At 42.0% G+C, this 21848-nt stretch overlaps 1 protein-coding gene across 8 annotated transcripts in view; it reads right to left on the minus strand.

The window, feature by feature from the left end:
• LOC144593494 (signal-induced proliferation-associated 1-like protein 2) overlaps positions 1-21848 on the minus strand; it is a 389226-nt gene that overhangs the window by 328402 nt on the left and 38976 nt on the right. For all 8 annotated transcript variants that reach the window (XM_078399153.1, XM_078399151.1, XM_078399145.1 and 5 more), the window contains one exon: positions 19327-19470. The gene's annotated coding sequence lies outside the window, so the exon portion shown is untranslated. The remainder of the gene's footprint in view (positions 1-19326; positions 19471-21848) is intronic.

The following is a 21848-nucleotide window of genomic DNA, read 5'->3' on the forward strand; positions in this document are numbered from 1 at the left end:
GATACTCCCTGGGCAGAAGTGATCTAAATAAGTATATTCTTACGTCAACTGCCTGATAATTCCTGCTGTTGGTGGAAGTTCTCTGGTATAGCAGCTGTTCGACTCCTGCTGAGGAAAGATGAGGTTATCTCAAGGTCTGGAAAATCAACAGGAAATAACTTTGTGTTCTCTTTCCTTCTACTTTGTTTCAAAACATTCACCGCTAACTTGGATGCCAAATTTAAAGATGTCAGCCAATGACTATTAGGGAATGGATAAGGGCAGAAGTACGAATGAAATGTTACATTTAAATTCATATTTAGAATAATTCTCTCTCAAATCTTCCCTGAGAAAGCTGAAAAATGTAACCAAAGAATTAGTACCATATTTAAATGAAATGCTGATAAGCTAATACATGGCAGCTCTAAATGTGTAACTAATGTGATTTTTAAGATGCAAGTGTCTAGCAATGAACAAAAACAACAAAAAGATGTTGGCGATTGTCAAAAAGACAGCTAAAGTTGAAAGACTCTACTGGAAACCACAGTTCCTTTGGCAGCAGACACTTACTATGCAAAGCAGCAAAAAACACATGCTACCCTTTGGTACGGATTAACTCCCAGCACTGCATGAGGATATTTAATATGGATGTGCCATATGGACAACATTAATTGCTGTTAAAAGAGATTGTTTGTCCATTTTCTTCAGCAAAACTTGGAAAAATCTGCTTTGAACTCTGGTTGCATATATATATATATATTTATATAATGTGCTCCTGATCGCCTTTGTAAACCACACTGAATATAGCAGCAGGATCTCCACTCCATAGCCAGGATTTCATGGTTTTGCAGACAAATAAAGCTTCCCTGAAAGATCAAATGTGCTCAAGCGCAGATTTCACCTCCCCCCCTCCCATTCCCATTTACCTTTTAGTTTGGAACCATACACAGGATCAGTGGGATCCAGGTTGAGCAGCCATTAAACTAAAGAGACAATAAACTAGGATTATAATGCACTTTTCAATCACTTTATGGAATAAAGGTAAGGACAAGGATTTGCATGCAAAATTAATGTGGAACCCCAGATAATAAACATATAAACAATTAAAAATAATGTATTTTAAGCACATTATTTAGAGGTGGTAGGGCAGCAAAGATGACACCATTCAAAATTTGCTATTTTGGATCCAGAGAATTTAAAAAGCATCGTTACATCTTATCCAGGCTGAACAAATCAGATACTTTACTGAATGTGTGGATAACGCAAAGACTGCCTCGTGGACAAGCAGGGCATCAACAACAGAAATTTCTGGAATTCTGCATTCAGTTGCTCATGAGCAGATGTCAGAAGTTGCTGACAGTTCTAAAGAGCAACAATAGCAAGTGCTGACGGTTTTGCCATTGCTACAAATGCAAATTCTGAGCATTAACCTTCTTCATTAAATCACACCATGATTGAGTTGTCTCTCTGGTATAATGATCATGTTTAAAAATGCTGTTAAACTTTAATTTTTGAATTCACATTAATTAGTTTGGCACATTTCCAGCCTCCAGTAATCAAAAAGATCAATTCAGTGAGAAACAAAACATGATTACTAGCTGACATTTTTTGATAGCTTTAGAATATTTGCAGTATTTTACTTTTGTTCTAAATTAGCAATTTTTCATTTTTCTTTATCACACAATGTTGAGCTAAAACACCATAGACTCAGATACCCCCACCCTAACAAAAATTAACTATAAAATGAAAATAATTAGATTCTTAATATACTGCAAGTATAGCTACAGTTGGATTATTTGCTGGAAGTTAGGTACTGGAGCTTCAGAGGGTGTAAAACACGCATGATGTTTTGAAGATATTTTTCAGCAAAGATAAGATTGTTGTCATTCACAATATGTGTATCTTAAAAGGGGATAGTGGTGGTACACACAAATTGCCTCTCTACAAAAAAGGATCTACAATGACAGCTACAATTGAAGATTCAATGATCGATTTAGGCCAACACCAGTGCTGTTCAATGTCCTCGTGTTAAGCATGTTCCACTGATTTTTCCTATCTCCAAAGATCCATCTGACCAGATCAGCATTTCCAAGATTGCATAAATGTGCAATATGTTGCTTTTGAGTGGTGCGATTATTTTTCAGATTAAAGGGAAATTTTTAAAAAGGAGATGTTAAACAGCATGAATAAGTTAGGCGATATATCATATACAAGTTACAATTCAGAAAGAGGCCATTTGGCCCATTGAATCCTTGATAGCTCCCAGCAGGGCAATCATTTCACTACAATTCTCTATACTCTTATTCCCCAATTAATTTCTTTCTTGCATGCCCACCAATCCCCCTTTATTTTGCCATTTACTTACATTCACGGGCAATTTACCCCAGCCAATTAACCTACGAGCATATTTTTGGGAGATGCAAGGAAATTCGAGCAATCCACATGGTCTGAGAAAATAAGCACAGACAGCAAGAAAATGCAGGATCAAATCCAGGTCCCTGAAACTATGATGTAACAGCACTAATTACTGCTCCCCGCCACCCAGTGGAACAGGTTCAAGTTACATCTAAACTGGTCTGCCCCCAATTCATTCACAAAAAAGTTAAAAAGATTTGGGAAGTTATTTATGGAATTTTCTCCAATGAGCGAGTCAGGAACAAGGGAGCATAATTAAATGATAGAACACTTAAAACTGATGTATTTATAATTTCCTTCTCGCAGAGTGGTGTGAATCTCTGGAATTTTCTACCCTCAAGGATAGAGGCCAGATCATTAAATATACTTCAAAACAAATTGACTTTATTTTCAATATGCACAAGTACAGTGAGGTACAGGTACAATGAAAAATCTTTCTTGCTTGCTTGAAATAAAAGGACTCAACAAGCTAGATGCAGGAAAAATGTTCCCAATGTTAAGCGAGTCCAGAACCAGGGGCCTTTGTCTTAGAATAAAGGGGAGGCCTTCAAAAGCGTGAGAAGGAACTTTTTCACCCAGAGAGTTGTGAATTTGTGGAATTCTCTGCCACAGAGGGCAGTGGAGGCCAAATCACTGGATGAATTTAAGAGAGAGTTAGATAGAGCTCTGGGGGCTAGAGGAATCAAGGGATATGGGGAGAAGTAGGGCACAGGTGACTGATTGTGGATGATCAGCCATGATCACAATGAATGGCGGTGCTGGTTTGAAGGGCCGAATGGCCTCCTCCTGCACCTATTTTCCATGTTTCTACGACTTTAAGCAATGCAGCAGCTAACTCTTGACCACCAATCCGCCAAGGCAGACAATCTCCCAACTTCCCCTTTCCGAAATCAATGATTAGTTCCTTAGTCTTATTGTTATTTAATGAGGTTGTTGTTGTCGTGGCACACCCGACTAGGTGTTCTACCCCCCCCCCTCCTGTATACTGACTCAACGCCATCGTGATTCAGCCAACCATAGTGGTACTATCAGTGAATTTTCAGATGGCATTAGAGCATTACGTTTGAGGGGCATGGTGACTCAAAAGATTATGATTGCTGGAATCTGGAGGGTGGAATGTATGCGAGATGGGCAGATAGAGTAGTTGAAGTAGAAGATGGGTGAGAGGGGTTAGTGTATCATGGGAAAGAAAGGCACTCAGGTTGCAGACTAGTGAAACTGAATATGGGACGCTGTTCTTTGACTTTGCATTTGACTTCACCCTGGTAGAGGAAGAGGCTGAAGACAGACAGGTTTAATATGCGAATGATGAAGTGTATTAAAATGGCAGGCAACCGTAACTTGTAGGTGATCATTGTGGACATAGTACGGGTGCATGGAAAATGTTCTGGAGGCCTATTTTTTGCCCTAATTTTCTTGTATTCTTTGGAAGATTGAAATTCAGAAGCGTAAAACTTTTTCTGACTGTATATAAAACCCTGCTTGGATCAGGTTTGATAAAAATGCTCCAGTAAAGACTTTGTACTTTTATAAAGAATTGGCCACCAATGGACCCACAGGACTGAGAAATCCAAAGGACAGCCCAAGTACAAGGTGATTCCATAATTCTATTTAGAGGAACTTTCACCACTACAGTAGTCCATTTGAGCCAAGTACTACACCTTGATCTAAGAAACCAACAAAAATTAAGAACCTATGCAAATTGCTTTCAGCAATTAAATATATGTCTCGTAAATCCTTCACAGATATAGGAAAAAATTAGTTTAAGCTACAATAATTTCAAAGGCTATATAATGCTTTTTTTTTTCCTACAAGTGAACTCGAACAGAATTAAGTCACTAATTCATCATACAGGATTTAACTAAAAACTCATTCAGTGCGATTAATGAGCAAATGCAGAGGGGATAAACGAATCTGGCAATGGCTTGGAAATATTTTGTAATTTGCAGATCTTTAAAGTATCATGATCAGGAAGCTCTAATATTTACAGCTAATACTGTATGTTTCTTTGCAATGGATTTATTTTAAATGGAAGACATGCTTCTGCCAGGAACATGGAATCTTAGTAGTGAGCCACAATTGCCAGACAACTGACAGAGGGCCATAAAATTAGCTAGCCAGACATAAATGGATTAATTGATTTTTTCCTCCCTCTCCAGTTACTCATTTTCTTTCAAATCCTTTTTCACGATTATTGTGATAAACATAGGCTGACTCAGAGGCGAGTCAGCTTGACCACCCCACAGCAATAAATTTGCACTTTGTAGAAGAAACACTGGGCAGTTTAAAAACCGAAGTAACCCAGTGAACTAGGACAGAGTAGAGCACCCACTGGCAAAACAACCTGGTGCTAATGCAGGAAAAACACTCAATCCTACATTTCTTTCAATTTAATATGGAGACATTTAATGCAGGAATTAAGTGGGCATTTTTATTTTTTTTAGACTATTTTAAATTTTATGTACTGTTATACAATCTTTCCAAAAGCTTTTTTTGGAGCATCCTCCTGAAAATAATTGCAGGATTAGCTGCACTTTTTTCACAATGTATAACTGGACACTGATAGATAAAAACAAAGGGACATTGCAATTAATTATGATCCATGGACAGAAGGAAATACAAATCAAACTGCAGTTAGGAAATTCATCATAATACATATTGTTCACTTTGTTTTGCCTGAACAAGGCAAGAATACACAAATGCCTTTAAATGGGAGCGTTTAGCAGATGTTAAACATCTCCTGTATAGAAATGATATTATAAATACTGTTATACATACAGGGTCACAACTGAAGGTCAGAACTAACACCATTTTAAACAAATGCTCCCATTAACATGTTTCAGTTGTACAATAAACAAGGTTGCTGAAAATAGAAAGTATTGATTTATCCAGTAAAATACAATTACAGTGAATCACTGTCAAAACATTTATCAATGTGAAAAATGACAACAGCGAAGAGGAGGAGTAAAGGAAGATTCAGTTATTTCATTAAATGCCTATCACGAATGAGGTTATCATGTAATGGTGAATTCAGCCTGAACATATGGGACTGGCACAGAGACCGATATTTCAAGGAGAAACTAAATCACAGCCTTCTAATTGAAATGTAGCCAAACTGTCAAAAAAAAATCTTACTCTTAGCTTTTTACTGCTTACCATATGTTGTTAATTCTCACTTTCATGTATTGGCCTTTGAGAAGCATGGATTTGTCTTGCCTTTTAAAAAAGTTAATTTACATCACATAGTTGCTGTAAAATAACTCAAAGAAACATGAGAATATACAAGAAAATAGGAGGTGCTCCTCAAGCCTGCTCCACTCTGTAATATTGTATGGTTGATCGGCAGTGGCCTCAACTCCTTCCTCTCTTGTGCCAGTAAATAGACAGGACTTTTGAACCCACAATCAACATAAATTTGTGTATTTACATACAAAAATACCAAAATGTAATTCTGGTTACATTCAAGAATGTATTGTACACACAATGATTTCTGCTTGACACATTGCAAACTCATTTTCCAGAGACGTCTTTGTGGCTTTTGTCCTGCATCTTCACGTTATCCTGGATCTGCAGTGGTTTGCTCCAGATCCACAAATTGCAATCTGATTGAGATCACTGCAGACATCCAACATATCTTTGTAGCTCTTGTAGACCCTTCCACACTCAATGTAATTCACGTCCTGGATTTCTTTCTTACTTGTACTTCACAGAATCACATTCTCAGACCCTTCTATTCTCATACTGTTCCTTCTCACTGCTTTCCATTTGAAGTTTCAACTTGTAGACTCATCATTGTTTTCCTTCTGGTTTGCCAAAACACCTTGAAGCGATTCTGCCGTGTTCGGGTGACAGCACATCAACAACAACAAAGATCCGCTCATTGCCTGGGAGCAGGAATCCCAATGACACAATTTTGAAAAATATACTATTTTTCATTTTTGCTTCTTCCTTGGACTAAGTACACTCAATCCGGCACTCCTCAAGTAACATTGATCAGATATACACAATAAATAATCTAAAATAAATGTGCGTCAGTACTCTTTAACATTTCTCTTGATTGTTGATTGTCCCTGTGTGGTACTTCAGCTGCACAGAGGCAGAAAGGAAAGCTCTAGAGCGGGTAGTCCATAGAGCTCAGAGGGCCATCGGAACACAACTACCAGACTTGGAGGGCATCTACAACACACGATGCCTCAGAAAAGCCACCAGCATCCACAAAGACTCTTCACACCCCTGCAACAGTCTGTTCGAACTCCTTCCATCGGGCAGACGATACAAGGCCTTCTATGCCCGCACCTCCAGACTCAGGAACAGCTTCATCCCCAGGGCCATAGCTGCTATGAACCGGTCCTGCTGAGCCGGATGGCCACAACGCATAGATCAACTTGCACTTTACCCTGTCCAAAACTGTTACAACTGTTTCGTTTCGTTGGGTTGCTGCTGTCTAAATTACCTAAATTATTGCATCGTATGGGAGGCGCATTCCCAATCTCGTTGAACCCCTGGGTACAATGACAATAAAGATATATTGTATTGTATTGTATTGTATTGTTCATGATGTCCTATAGTAGAAAGCTTCATCTTGAGGGCAGATGCAGGGAAGAAGGCGGAATTTTTAAGAGTAAGGGGTGCAATCCTCGTATGGCAGGGTGGGAGGAAGAGTCGTCATAATAGGTGTTAGAGTTAGTGGATTTGTTGTAGACATCATTGGTAATCTATCTCCTGTGACGGAGACATCGGGGAAATTCGAGAGAGGTGTCAAACTTAGTACAAGTGAACCGGAAAACAGGGTGGAAACCAGTAGTAAAGTTGATGAAGTCAACAAGTTTAGTTAGGGTGCAAGACAGACAGCCCCAATGCAATCATCAATGTTGTGGAGAAAAAGTGTTGGGAAACAGTGCCGGGATACATTTGGAACAAATGCTCTACATAACCAACAGCTAGGCTTCTATTCACTAGAATTTAGAAGAATGAAAGGTGACCTCATTGAGATGAACCTCAGAGACAAGATATTTCAAGGAAGATATGCCTGGCAGTGCATATAGAACATACTCAAAATAGAGATTGGCATTTAGGTTTAAAATGAAAAGAAATGCCTGCAAAAAGGTGGAGAAACTTTGGGATTACTTGCCTGAGATTTGGATGCTCAGTCATTGATTCCATTCACAAACTGATAATTGTCAGGCTATTAGAAGAATCAAGGGTTATGGGGTTATAGCAAGAAAGAAGCTTTTGAAGTTGAAGATCAGTCAGTTTTGTTGAATGACAGAGTAGGCACCTTCCACATGGCCTACTCCTACTTCTCATGCCTTGATATCATATTGCAGTGAAAGATCAAAAGATATTTTGGACCTCAGGTATAGCAATTAATTGAAATGCAATTCAAATGCAGTAAAGAAAATGTTCGGCTCAATCAGTCCACAATGAATCTGCACCTATTGTCTATTGTCTATAATGATCCTATAAATTATGAACTTTCCTGAACCGGTGTCTGCTCAGTTACTATATTCTTTCAAGTCATTTCCTCCAACATCCTAAATATTTAAAAATATTCACAGCCTCTGGTCCAATCATACTTACATTTTCACAGTTTTGCAATTTTGTGTAAAAAAAAAGATTACCCTGTCATAAATATATTAAATTATATGTAGGAGATTTTTGTCCCTATGTTCTAAACCTATCAAAGGAAACTGTTTATCTCATTTCCTACCAATCATAATTTTAACCCATCACATCAAATAATCCCTTGAGGAAGACTTAAGTTTCTCTTCACCATCCAAGTATAAGATTACAATCCACCAAAGACAGGATTAGTGCCAGAGCATTCGAGGATTGTGAACAAAGCACCATGGTTTAAAAAGGAAGGGACAAACTATAATTCCAATCCAGATATTCCAATCATTAGAATCAAGTTCATTGGAATCAAGTCTGAGGGACAGTATAGACTTCCATTTTAAAAGCCTTTAATTAACCAAAAATAGTCAGCATGGCTTTAAGAGAACTAAAGTTGGCTTTTTTTGTAGATGGTTGCAGAGAGCTGCGTAATATATTAAAATGCCATGTGATCCAACAGACAGCGTCAATGTGGATGCAAAATTGGTTAGTGGCAGGAAGTTAAGAGTTATGTTTGATGGTTGTTCTTGTGACTGTACAGCTGTCACCACCAGGGCTACACAGGGCTCAGTCCCTTATATTTATTATACAGTAAACCCATGCTTTAATGGACTCCATCATCACGGGTTTCAGTTATAACTGGACGCCATCCCAACTCGCATGGCCTCCCCAGCCCTGGCTTCTGACCCCACCCCCAGCCCTGGCTTCTGACCCCACCCCCAGCTTACAAGGTGCACCAGCGAGTCCCTCTTCACCCACCACAGGGTCCGTTGATGCGGCTGTTGTGCCTCACGTTGTAGCCCGAGGACAGTGTCTTCTTTGGGTCGCTGCCATCATCGAGAAGTGCTTGATTACTGTGGGGCTTTGTCAGTTCCTCGCTACCCTGCCACTGGCACCTCCTTCTCCCGTCGCTCCGTCCACTCAGTCTCCCCATCACTGCATCCTTCTCCTCCAAAGTTGACGACATATGCCACCTGGTGTTGGCAGCTGTGGGGGAGAGGGAGGGTGGGTCGCCAGAGCAGGGTGACCGTTGCTTGGTGGCTGGCTGGAGGGGGCCCTGCAATGGCCAGGTGTGTTTTGTAGTTGGCAGCGGACTAAGGGGGAGCTGACAGACGGGGGCTGAGGCCGCGTTGACCGGACGGTAGGGTAGCTGATGGAGAGGAGCTCGCTGATGCAAACCAGTGCCATTGGTGCCTAGTTTTAAGGTGTAACGTCATTGAGTGCTGGAGTACTCAGCAGGCTGAATCAGTCTGAAGAACGGTCCCCTGAAGAAGGGTTACCTTTCCATGTTCTCCAGAGATGCTGCCTGACCCACTGAATTACACCAGCACTGTGTCCTTTTGTGCATTAGCTAGCATCTGCAGTTCTTTGTTTCAACTATAGGCAATGATAATACATTACTTGGTTATAGCAGACAATTGGCATGATTGATTTATACTTAAATATTTTGGACATGTAGTTAACAGTGAGGAGTTAAGCTTTTAACTTTAGAAAAATATAAATGATCTGGTTAGTAGGGCTGAAAAGTGGCAGATGGAATTTAATCCATAAAGCGTCAGGTAATGCTTGCGAAATAAATTGTGAGGATTCAACATAAGAAGATGTACATTGAGGGGATACTGAATTGTGAATATGTAGAGACCTCACTTTGTAGTGGCTAGCTTTGGGAAGAAGATCTCAAAGACACACGACTGGTTTGAGGCCAAGTCGACCAAGATGACTCCCGTCATAGAAGCCAAGCGCGCCGCCCTAGCCGAGTACAAGCGGTCAGCCAGCAACAAGAACCTGCAGATCCTCAGGGCTGCCAGGAGCAAGGCTCAGCAGACTGCCAGGTATTGCGCCAATGAGTACTGGACACAGCTTAGTGATGACATCCAGACGGCCGCCATAACAGGGAACATCAGGGGAATGTACGATGGCATTAAGAAGGCACTAGGTCCAGTCCAGAGCAAGACAGCCCCCCTCAAATCCTCCACTGGGGAAGTAATCACAGACAAATGCCAGCAGATGGAGAGATGGGTGGAACACTACTCTGACCTCGACTCGAGAGAGAACTGTGTCCCCCTCAGCCCTTGACGCCATTGAGTGCCTGCCGACCATGGATGAGTTAGATGGAGAGCCGACGGTAGAAGAGCTCAGCAAGGCCATTGACATCCTGGCCTCAGGCAAGGCCCCAGGCAGCGACAGGATTCCCCCTGACCTGTTCAAGCACTGCAAGACTACCTTATTGCTTCCTTTGCATGAAGTCCTCTGCCAGTGCTGGCAAGAAGGAGCTGTACCGCAGGACATGAGGGATGAGGGAACCCTCTGCAACAACTACATAGGCATCTCCCTCCTCAACATCGCCGGCAACTTCTTTGCTCGGATCATCTTGATCCGCCTGCAGAAGCTGGCAGAACGCGTCTACCCAGAGTCACAGTGCGGTTTCCGAGCTGGAAGGTCAACAGTAGACATGGTCTTTTCCCTTTGCCAGTTCCAGGAGAAGTGCAGAGAACAGCGGATGCCCCTGTATATTGCTTTCATTGACCTCACCAAGGCGTTTGACTTCGTCAGCAGAGATGGCCTATTCAAGGCTCTCCCAAAGATCGGCTACCCACCAAAACTGCAGAGCGTGATAAAATCCTTTCACATCAACACGAAGGGGACAGTGCAGTTCAATGGCAGTTTCTCGGAGCCCTTCGACATCCACAGTGGCGTCAAACAAGGCTGCGTCCTTGCTCCCACACTCTTTGGGATTTTCGTCGCTCTGCTCCTGAAACATGCCTTCAACACCGCAACAGAGGGGATCTACCTGCATACTAGATCAGACGGCAAGCTCTTCAACCTCACCCACCTCCGAGCCAAGACAAAAGTACGTGAAGCTCTCATCAGAGACATGTTGTTCGCCGATGACGCAGCAGTTGTGTCCCACACCCAGCAGGAACTACAATCATTGATGGACCGCTTCTATCGGGCTTGCAAGGACTTTGGGCTGACCATCAGCCTGAAGAAGACGAACGTCCTGGGACAGGATACAGAGGCACCGCCTGTCATCACCATCGAGACTACGAACTCGATGCCGTCCATCAGTTCACGTACCTCGGCTCCACCATCACCGACAACCTCTCCTTGGACACAGAGATTGACAAGAGGATCGGGAAGGCAGCTACAACACTCGCTCGCCTCACAACTCGAGTGTGGACCAATCCAAAGCTGAGAGTGAAGATAAAGATAGCAGTCTACAATGCCTGTGTCAACAGCATGCTGCTGTACGGCAGTGAGACATGGACTACATATGCCAGACTGGAGAGAAGACTTAACACCTTCCACCTTAGAAGCATCCGCCATATCCTGGGTATATCCTGGCAAGACAGAGTGTCCAACGCCGAGATTCTGTCTCGCGCTGGCCTTCCGAGTATGTAACTCTACTCAGGCAGCAGAGACTGCGGTGGCTGGGCCATGTCCACCGCATGGAGGATGGCCGTATTCCAAAAGACAACCTCTAGGGAGAACCATCGGCTGCCCCCAGCTACGTTACAAGGATGTTGCAAGAGAGATTTGAAGGGGCTCGACATCGATGTGGAGTCCTGGGAGAGCCTTGCAGCTGACCGTACAAGGTGGAGAGGTACCATGAACCAACATCTCAAAACGGGGGAAGAGAAACTGATGAACGCAGAAAAGCGGGCACGCAGAAAGGAGCGCAGCAACTTCAACATACCAGAGCCCACACACAAATGTGACCTTTGCGACAGAAACTTAGAGCCAGTGATAGTGAAGGAACAGCCATATATTTCCAAATCGGAGGATATGTGTGTATTGGAGGACAACTTCCAGGTGATAAGTGTTTCCATGTTTTTGCTGCCTTTGTCCTTCTAGATGATGGAGGTCATGGGTTTGATAGATTCTGTCTAATCTTTCCTTTATTATTCAAGGGACAAAATACAAGCACTAGGGAAGTTATGCTAGAACTGTATACAACTTCAGTTGGGCCACAGCTTGAGTACTGCATATAACTTTGTTCACAGGAAGGGTCATGGCATTAGAGAGGGTACCGAGAAGGTTTAAAAGGCCATTGCCAGATTTGGAGGATTGTAATTATGGCATAAACTAGGGTGGCTTTCTCTGGAACAGAGGAGGCTATGGACTGAATTTATTAAGATGTATAAAAGGTTTCTCCACCCAGGAGGTGGGTTTCCAGAACTTGCTTAAAAATGTGCTTGGTTTACTTATTGTCACTGTATAAGATACAGTGAAATGCTCGTTCTGCAAGCTGTCATGTCAAATCATACTATACATGATTACAATAGATTCTCTTCTGGAACAGCTTGCAGAGAGTTGCCACCTTAGAGCTTCCAAGTCTCTGAAAAGTCAGATCTTGGCTGAAGGAGACATGCAAGTGTATATGCTTGAAGAGCCATTTCCTGCAGGTTGGGTGTTGTGTCAAGGGACCATATAGGTATTCAACATTACTATAAAGATTGGGTACAGGAAGGGATAATGTTAATTATCCCCAACTGTACCCAGTCTTTATAGCAATGTAAATTATCCCTACCTATACCCAGCCTTTATAGTAATGGCCCTTTTAATAATTCTTTGATCTAAAGCACTTGGACATTTAGTGAAGCATTTTCAAAACATTGTCATGGGATGAATGTAAACAAAAAGGTAGCTGATTATTTAGAAGATGGACACAAATAACTCTGCGGGTCAGGCGGCATCTCTGGAGAAAAACGATGGATGATGTTTCGGGTCAGAACCCTTCTTCAGACTGTCTGCTGATTTTTTAGAATAATTTCCCACAGCAGCCTGTCATTCAGTTCTCATGGACATGCTGGCCAAAAAAAAGGATAATCTTATTTTCCACACTCAGTTGGAGATTATAGCACTTTAAATGCTCATCATTTTAAATGTGGCAAGTTTACATACCTCATCAACCGTTAAGAAAGAGCGCTCTAGGCCTCCATTCATACAAGTCCAAAATCTATAGTTCAGCTAATGAAAAGAAGTATTAGGTACAGTTCCATGATGCTTAAGTTACTGGAAAGTAGCCAGAGTTCAGGACTATTGATCCAGTGACAGAAGTTCAAATTTCACCTTTGTAGTTGGGGAATTTAAATTCAATAATTAAATCAATTGAGAGAATTTGGAGAAAAAAAAGGCTTGTAACCATGAAGCTTCAAAATCTGGTTCACTACCTTTTTCAGATAGGACATCCACTTTCCTTAACTGATATGGCTTGCAGGTGAATTGTATTTGATTTCACTTACTAATATTTTTTCAAGCATTCTTCATTTCACAACTTCCTTTCAAATTTGGTGATATAGTGGAAAGAGAAGGTCGTCCAAGGTTACAGCAATCTAGATCAACTGGGAAATTGGCAAGGGAATGGCTGATGGGATTTAGCTCAGACAAAAGCAAAGAGATGTATTTTAAACCTGACCAGATCATGCAGTGATCAACAGGAAAAGTTGAATAGGGAGACCTTGGGGTACAAGTACTTAGTTCTCAAAGTGGCAACACAGAAACAATGGGTGGTAAGGGCAGAATTGCATGCTTGCCGTCATCGGTCAGAGCATTGAGCATAGGAGATTGTACATCATGATACAGTTGTAAGCTCTCCATATAAAAAGTTTCACTTTTCAAATGTTTCCAAGCTCTACATAATTTGCTATAAAAACCCAAACTATCTTCTTTGATGTCATTGTTACAATTACAAACTTGCATACTGCCGCATCCCACACAGTGTAATGGAATAAAGACCGTGTACTGTTTTAGTAAAAATGTCTGAAATGGATTTTTATATCTAACTGAGGGGGAAGATTCACAGTTTAATGTCTCATGTAAAGGCTGGCAGATCCAAAAAATGCTGAATCTGGGCAGTGCTACAACAAAATGAGCAATTCAGATAACTTGAGATTCCAAATCATAACTAAATTTTGATGATTTAGAGACAAATAAGCTGTTATTGAGCCACACAGACCCTTACAATGGAGAAACTCTAGATGTGAATGCGATGGCCAGAAGATATTATCAAAATGTGCAGCAACTTGACCAGTAGAATGTACAATGCTTGAAAAGGGCCATGGTTAATTTACATTTGAAGTTAAAAACTAGATATTATATTTTATGCATATAAAAGACTACCCTTAATGATAGAAAGATAAAAGCAGATAAAAGCTGCCTTGAGAGATATGGATAGACATGAAAGCATTAGCTAAAAAAGATGCATGTTAGGCAGATATTAATGGACTTAAAATGAACTCTTCCAATGGGCAATATTGCTAAAACATCAATGAATAATTGATGGCAAATAGATTCTTGCATTCTAAAACCAATACACATTGTGGGAATAAGTTCACTTTGCTGAAGTCTGCTTTCGCATCTAGGAAATGGAACTGAATCCCAGTTAACCGACCAAGTTTCACAATAGGTATAGTAACAAATATTAGACACAAAATGCTGGAGTAACTCAGTGGGACAGGCAGCATCTCTGGAGAGAAGGAATGGGTGAGGTTTCTGGTCGAGACCCTTCTTCAGACTTCAAGAGTCTGAAGAAGGGTCGCGACTTGAAACGTCACCAATTCCTTCTCTCCAGAGATGTTGCCTAACCCGCTGAGTTACTGCAGCATTTTGTGTATATCTTCAGTTTAAACCAGCATCTGCTGTTCCTTCATACACATTGTAACAATATTGTTTAGTTTAGAGACAAAGCGCGAAAAGAGGCCCTTCAGCCCACTGAGTCCGCACCGACCAGTGATCCCCGCACACTAACACTGCCCTACACACACTAGGGACAATTTACAGTTATACAAGCCAATTAACCTACAAACCTGTACGTCTTTGGAGTGTGGGAGGAAACCGAAGATCTCTGAGAAAACCCACGCAGGACACAGAGAGAACGTACAAACTCCGTACAGACAAGTACCCGTAGTCAGGAGCAAATCCGGGTCTCTGGCATCGTAAGGCAGTAGTTCTACCATTACGCCACTGTGCCGCCCAATGTCAATGTCCATCTAATACTCACGAATTAAGAGAATGTAACCGACATGTCACAGCTGGTTTGAATGATAGGATTAAAAACCTAAACAAATTTTAAGCTGTTGGCTTTTAATCAGCTATGGATGACAACTATGGCATAATCAAAACAAAAATAGAGAATATCAGCTGATTTCCCAGAACAAAGATGATAGTTATACACGTCAGTCCATACAAACCCAACTGATGTTTGTGCTGGATCGAATTTTAAAAAACCCACAAAACAACTCACTACCTTAAAGAAATTCCGCTTCATACATCTCTGGGTACATTACAATTAAAGTTAAGTGATTTATGGTTACTACATCTTCTACTAAAATAAACATTTTCCTTTACTCTATTTGAGCTATTCATCCCTATCAAATCTACTTGAAACAGAAGGTTAAAAGAACAATTCCAGCTTTCCTCGTTTCCATGAATAACTGGATCTCTGACATAATTGACACAATTGCGACACTCTCACTGCACACTCTTCGAGGCTTTATTACTTTACAAAGTATAGTGCTCAGAATTGTCTACAACACACCAGCTGAGAGTTAACCAGTGTTTTTATTAAATCACATTGATTTGTATTATACTTTTCTATACCTAACATCAAAGGTGAGGTGAGATGCGCAGTTTTATAATTCCAATTTACATATTACAGATGGCAAATGGAGTTTAATGCTGATAAGTGTGAGGTGCTGCATTTTGGTAGGACAAATCAAAATAGGACATACAGGGTAAATGGTAGGGAATTGAGGAATGCAGTGGAACAGAGGGATCTGGGAATAACTGTGCATTGTTCCCTGAAGGTGGAATCTCATGTGGATAGGGTGGTGAAGAAGGCGTTTGGTATGCTTGCCTTTATAAATCAGAGCATAGAATATAGAAGTTGGGATGTAATGTTAAAATTGTACAGGGCATTGGTGAGGCCGAATCTGGAGTATGGTGTGCAGTTCTGGTCGCCAAATTATAGGAAGGATGTCCACAAAATGGAGAGGGTACAGAGGAGATTTACTAGAATGTTGCCTGGGTTTCAGCACTTAAGCTACAGAGAGAGGTTGAGCAGGTTGGGTCTTTATTCTTTGGAGCGTAGAAGGTTGAGGGGGGACGATAGAGGTTTTTAAAATTTTAAGAGGGACGGACAGAGTTGACGTGGGTAGGCTTTTCCCCTTGAGAGTGGGGAAGATTCCAATAAGGGGACATAACTTTAGAATTGAGGGACAAAAGTTTAGGGGTAACATGAGGGGTAATTTCTTTACTCAGAGGGTGGTGGCTGTATGGAATGGGCTTCCGGTGGAAGTGGTGGAGGCAGGCTCGATTTTATTATTTAAGAGTAAATTGGATAGGTATATGGATGAGAGGGGATTGGAGGGTTATGGTCTGAGAGCAGGTAGATGAGACTAGGTCAGAGAGAGTGGTCGGCGTGGACTGGTAGGGCCGAACGGGCCTGTTTCCGTGCTGTAGTTGTTATATGGTTATATGGTTATTAAAAAATGTGGCCATATCAACTTCTCCTGCCACCATCAATGATTTATGTAGGTAATCTCTGCTCTTTAAATATAAAGTTGGACCACATAGTTTACACCGCTTCACCTCATACATTCTACCAAAATACATCATTGAACAACTTCTTTACAGGAAAATTAATTTACATTTTGAAATTTTACTTGGCCATCCATGTTAGAGATAGAGTGGAAACAGGCCCTTTGTCCCGCCAAGTCCACGCCAACATCGATTACCCCTTTACCAGTTCTGTGTTATCCCACCTTTGCATCCTACACACTAGGGGCAATTTTACAGAATTGTTCTTGTTGCGTTTAGTTTAGATACAGTGTGGAAACAGGCCTTTCAGCCCACCGAGTAAGCACCGACAATGAAATCACCCATACACTAGTTTTATCCTATATAATAGAAACATAGAAAGTAGGTGCAGGAGGCTGCCATTCGGCCCTTCGAGCCAGCACCGCCATTCATTGTGATCATGGCTGATCATCCACAATCAGTAACCTGTGCCCAACTTCTCCCCATATCCCTTGATTCCACTAGCCCCCAGAGCTCTATCTAACTCTCTCTTAAATTCATCCAGAGATTTGGCCTCCACTGCCCTCTGTGGCAGAGAATTCCACAAATTCACAACTCTGGGTGAAAAAGTTCCTTCTCACCTCAGTTTTAAATGGCTTCCCCTTTATTCTAAGACTGTGGCCCCTGGTTCCGGACTCCCCCAACATTGGGAACATTTTTTCCTGCATCTAGCTTGTCCAGGCCTTTTATAATTTTATATGTCTCTATAAGATCCCCTCTCATCCTTCTAAACTCCAGTGAATACAAGCCTAGTCTTTTCAATCTTTCCTCATATGACAGTCCCGCCATTCCAAGGATCAATCTCGTGAACCTACGCTGCACTGCCTCAATTACAAGAATGTCCTTCCTCAAATTAGGAGACCAAAACTGTACAGAACACTCCAGATGTGATCTTACCAGGGCCCTATACAACTGCAGAAGAACCTCTTTACTTCTATACTCAAATCCTCTCGTTATGAAGGCCAACATGCCATTAGCTTTCTTCACTGCCTGCTGTACCTGCACGCTTACTTTCAGTGACTGGTGTACAAGGACACCCAGGTCTCACTGCACTTCCCCCTTACCTAACCTGACACCAATGAGATAATAATCTGCCTCCTTGTTTTTGACGCCAAAGTGGATAATCTCACATTTATCTATATTATACTGCATCTGCCACGCATCTGCCCACTCACTCAACCTGTCCAGGTCACCCTGCAACCTCCTGATATCCTCTTCGCAGTTCACACTGCCACCCAGCTTTGTGTCATCCGCAAACTTGCTAGTGTTACTTCTAATTCCTTCATCCAAATCATTGATATATACGGTAAACAGTTGCGGCCTCAACACCGAGCCTTGCGAAACTCCACTCGCCACTGCCTGCCATTCTGAAACGGACCCGTTTACTCCAATTATTTGCTCCCTGTCTGCCAACCAATTCTCTATCCATGTCAACACCCTACCCCCAATACCATGTGCTCTAATTTTGCTCACCAATCTCCTGTAAGGGATCTTATCAAAGGCTTTCTGAAAGTCTAGATACATTACATCCACTGGCTCCCCTTCATCCATTTTACTTGTCACATCCTCAAAAAATTCCAGATGATTAGTCAAGCATGATTTCCCTTTTATAAATCCATGCTGACTTGGACTTATCCTTTTACTGCTATCCAAATGCACCGTTATTACCTCTTTAATAATTGACTCCAGCATCTTCCCCACCACCGATGTCAGGCTAACTGGTTTGTAATTCCCCGTTTTCTCTCTCACTCCTTTCTTGGGATACACTCGGGACAATTTACAGAAGCCAATTAACCTATAAACCTACTCGTCTTTGGAATGTGGGAGGTAACTGCAGCACCCGGACGGAGGGAGCCCATTCACAGGAAGAACATACAAACTCCATACAGTTAGCACCATAATCAAGATTGAACGCGGGTCTCTGGCGTTATAAGGCAGCAACTCTACCGCAGTGCCACTATGCTGCCCCATTTGCTACTAAACACTGCACTGCAGACTTCATTCCAACCTTGTGCCTCTGCAAACCTCTTACAATTAAGGTTTCAACATGCAATTCAAGGTTTAAATTTTTTTTAACAACTGACACATAGTAACAGCACTTTTTCCAGACGGAAAACAGCTGTATGTTACTACTCTCTACCCTCGCATTTGACGATTTTCTAGTCAAGCTCAATGAAGTACTTTGAGAGATTTTGCTAAGTTAGGGTGATATATAAATTGAAGTTGTTATTGTAGGTCTCTCCCAGTTGCCTGGAATAGATTATGTGGATATTTTTCAAAACAGTACTTGCTGGGAGAGCGAGGTCCAAATTATCCATATTGCGTCATTTCAAAATATTCATCCAACAAAAGGTGTATCAGATCTTTTAAATTTACTTCTGGTGACAGTGGTGAAGCAGATTTTAAAAACTGCAATGCTAGAGTAAGTGTCTTGTAACCTATTTTTAAAGATAAGTACAAAAATACATATGCCCCATTTCATGAACGGAAAAACCATGATAAGATGAATGCAGATGATACATTTTGGTCTATCTCTCAAGATACTGCCAAGTGAATGTGACAGAGACACATTAAAGATCAATACTCGGGGTATTTTTGTACTTTTGTCAGACGAGACATTTCAATCTTGCTTTATAACTCTTTTCAATGACTCACCAGAGCAAATGAACAAGGAAGAGGAATATTGTCAATTCGTGTCAGCTGTAATCGCACACATTTCTCACGTCTTGAGCTACTGACCTGAAATCACACTGGTGTTGCTCAAACTTCATTTCCTACAACTCGTATTGAAGCAGTGTTACCGTCAATTCTCCCGAAAACAGAGGCACAAACCATTATACCGTCTTGATCACAAAGTATGTGGCAGCACCATTTTCACAATCCCTGCAAAGAAAAGAAAACAACTAGATTACATCAAAACTCTGCAATTTCCATAAATGAGCAAAAGCTCCATACAGGTATATTTTAAAGATTTTCATTTAAATATACCATGGATATGTTTTGTTTCAGTAATTCTAAAGCCAAAGCAATGCTTCCAACTTGGACCATTAACAAGTGAAAACAAGTACAAATTGAGTGAGTTGAACAATGAGAAACAGCCCAAGTAAAGTGAAGTTTAGAGCAGAAAGGTTGGAGAAAAATCTGACAAAGGCAGAAGAAATATCTACTAATAGCTACATTAAAAAGATCACTTTGATTCTAGTTACATAGTGGACAGGTGAACAACTAATAAACAATGTTTAAAGATATTTCAAAATCTTTGAACATTGAGTTATCAATGTTTGAACATTTAGTTATCAACAAAATGAGTTATCAATATCTCATATCATGATGCATAATTCCTTACAAATTAACAGTCTGGAATACAGATGAAGGTGTCCAAAAATGGGACACAAGGACCATAAATACACCAATGAGATACCATAGAACTGCACAGGAACAGGGCCTTTTGAAACACAATATCTGTGCTGATGCCAAATTAAATTAATCCTATCTGCCTGCACATGATCTACATACCTTCATTCTCTGTATCCTCATGTGCTTGTCTAAATGCCTCAAACAAAGCATACACCAACTTCCCTGGTAGCACTTTCATGGCAATAGCACCATGTAAAAAAAAATTCCCATCGCACTTTGAAGCTGTGCCCTCTGGTATTTAACTCGGGTTGCCAACTTTCTCACTCCCAAATACGGGACAAGGTTACGTCACCGCCCCACACGACCTCCCCCAGCCAGCGGCCACGTGCTCCTACTCCACCAATAGCGGCCGCCCAGGACGGGAGGCAGGTTGCTACGCAACCTCCGTTAGGCGGTGCACAGGCCTCTGGGCCTACACTGTCCGGAGGTAGACACAAAATGCTGGAGTAACTCAGTGGGTCAGGCAGCATCTCGGGAGAGAATGGATGATGTTTTGAGTCGAGACCCTTTCGTCAGTCTGAAGGGTCTAAACCTGAAACGTCACCCATTCTTTCTGCTGGACCTCCATGAGGTGGGCGGTGAGGACTTCGCCATGGACGACGAGGGCGACAAACGTATCCACAAACTGAAGACAAAGAAGAGGAAGGGGCAAGGATTTGGCTCCAAAGTAGGCGCTCGATCCAGGCTGTGAGAAGACTACGACTCCATGGAGCAAGAAGGCGATGAGCCAGGCCCTCAATGCTCAGTGGAGGGGTGGATCCTGTTTGTGACCGGGGTCCACGAGGAAGCCACCAGGGAGAACATCCACGACAAGTTTGCCGAGTACGGTAAGATCAAGAACCTGCACCTCAACCTGGACCGAAGCACCGGCTACCTCAAGGGCGACGCTCTGGTGGAGTGCGAGACCTAGGCTACAAGGAGGTGCAGGCGGCCATGGAGGGTTTGAACGGGTCAGAGCTGGCCGGGCAGCCCATCAGCGTGGACTGGAGCTTCATCAGGGGGCCCCCCAGGAGCAAGAAGCGGAGTGACCGCAAGAGAAGCCGGAGCCCAAACCGAAAGAGTCACTGAGCTGGGACGGAGTGCAGAGCTGTCTGCACAGTGCTGGGAACCCAGACGCCCACTGATCGCCATGGCCAAACTGAGCCGTGAGCGGGTGAGGAGGGAAGGGCAAGGTTGGCTTGTGCATAACAACACTCAGAAATAAAGTATTTTAGTTTTAAAAAAATCTTCAGTCTGAAGAAGGGTCTCGACCCGAAACATCGCCCGTTCCTTCTCTCTCGAGATGCTGCCTTACCCGCTGAGTTACTCCAGCACTTTGTGTCTACCTTCGATTTAAACTAGCATCTGCAGTTTTTTTCCTACAGTGTCCGGGGCCACAGCGCCTCCCCGGGTCTAATACGGGACAAGGGCGGTCCCAGACGGGACAAGCCAATTTAGCCCAAAATATGGGATGTCCCGGCTAATACGGAACAGTTGGCAACGCTATATTTAACATATCCACCCGGGGAAAAATACTCTATCAGTGACTTTCATAACTTATATCAACCTTTGACACTACAGAGAAAACAATCCAAGTCTGCCCAACCTATCCTTATAGTTAATACACTCTAGTCCAAACAAAATCCTGGTGAACCTCTTCTGTACCTTCTCCAAATCCTTCCTGTAATGCAATGACCAAAACTTCATATAATACTCCACATATGGCTTAACCAAAGTTTTATAAAGCTGCAGTTAATCTGAATGACTTCTTTTTGCTGCAAATTCCATATCGCACTCAGACAGACTTACTATGAGGAAGACGGCATCAATTTATAGTAGTTGTTGCTCAAATACAATTGCCGGAT

The sequence above is a fragment of the Rhinoraja longicauda genome, chromosome 5, assembly GCF_053455715.1.
Source record: "Rhinoraja longicauda isolate Sanriku21f chromosome 5, sRhiLon1.1, whole genome shotgun sequence".
NCBI classification, from domain to species: Eukaryota; Metazoa; Chordata; class Chondrichthyes; order Rajiformes; family Arhynchobatidae; genus Rhinoraja; species Rhinoraja longicauda.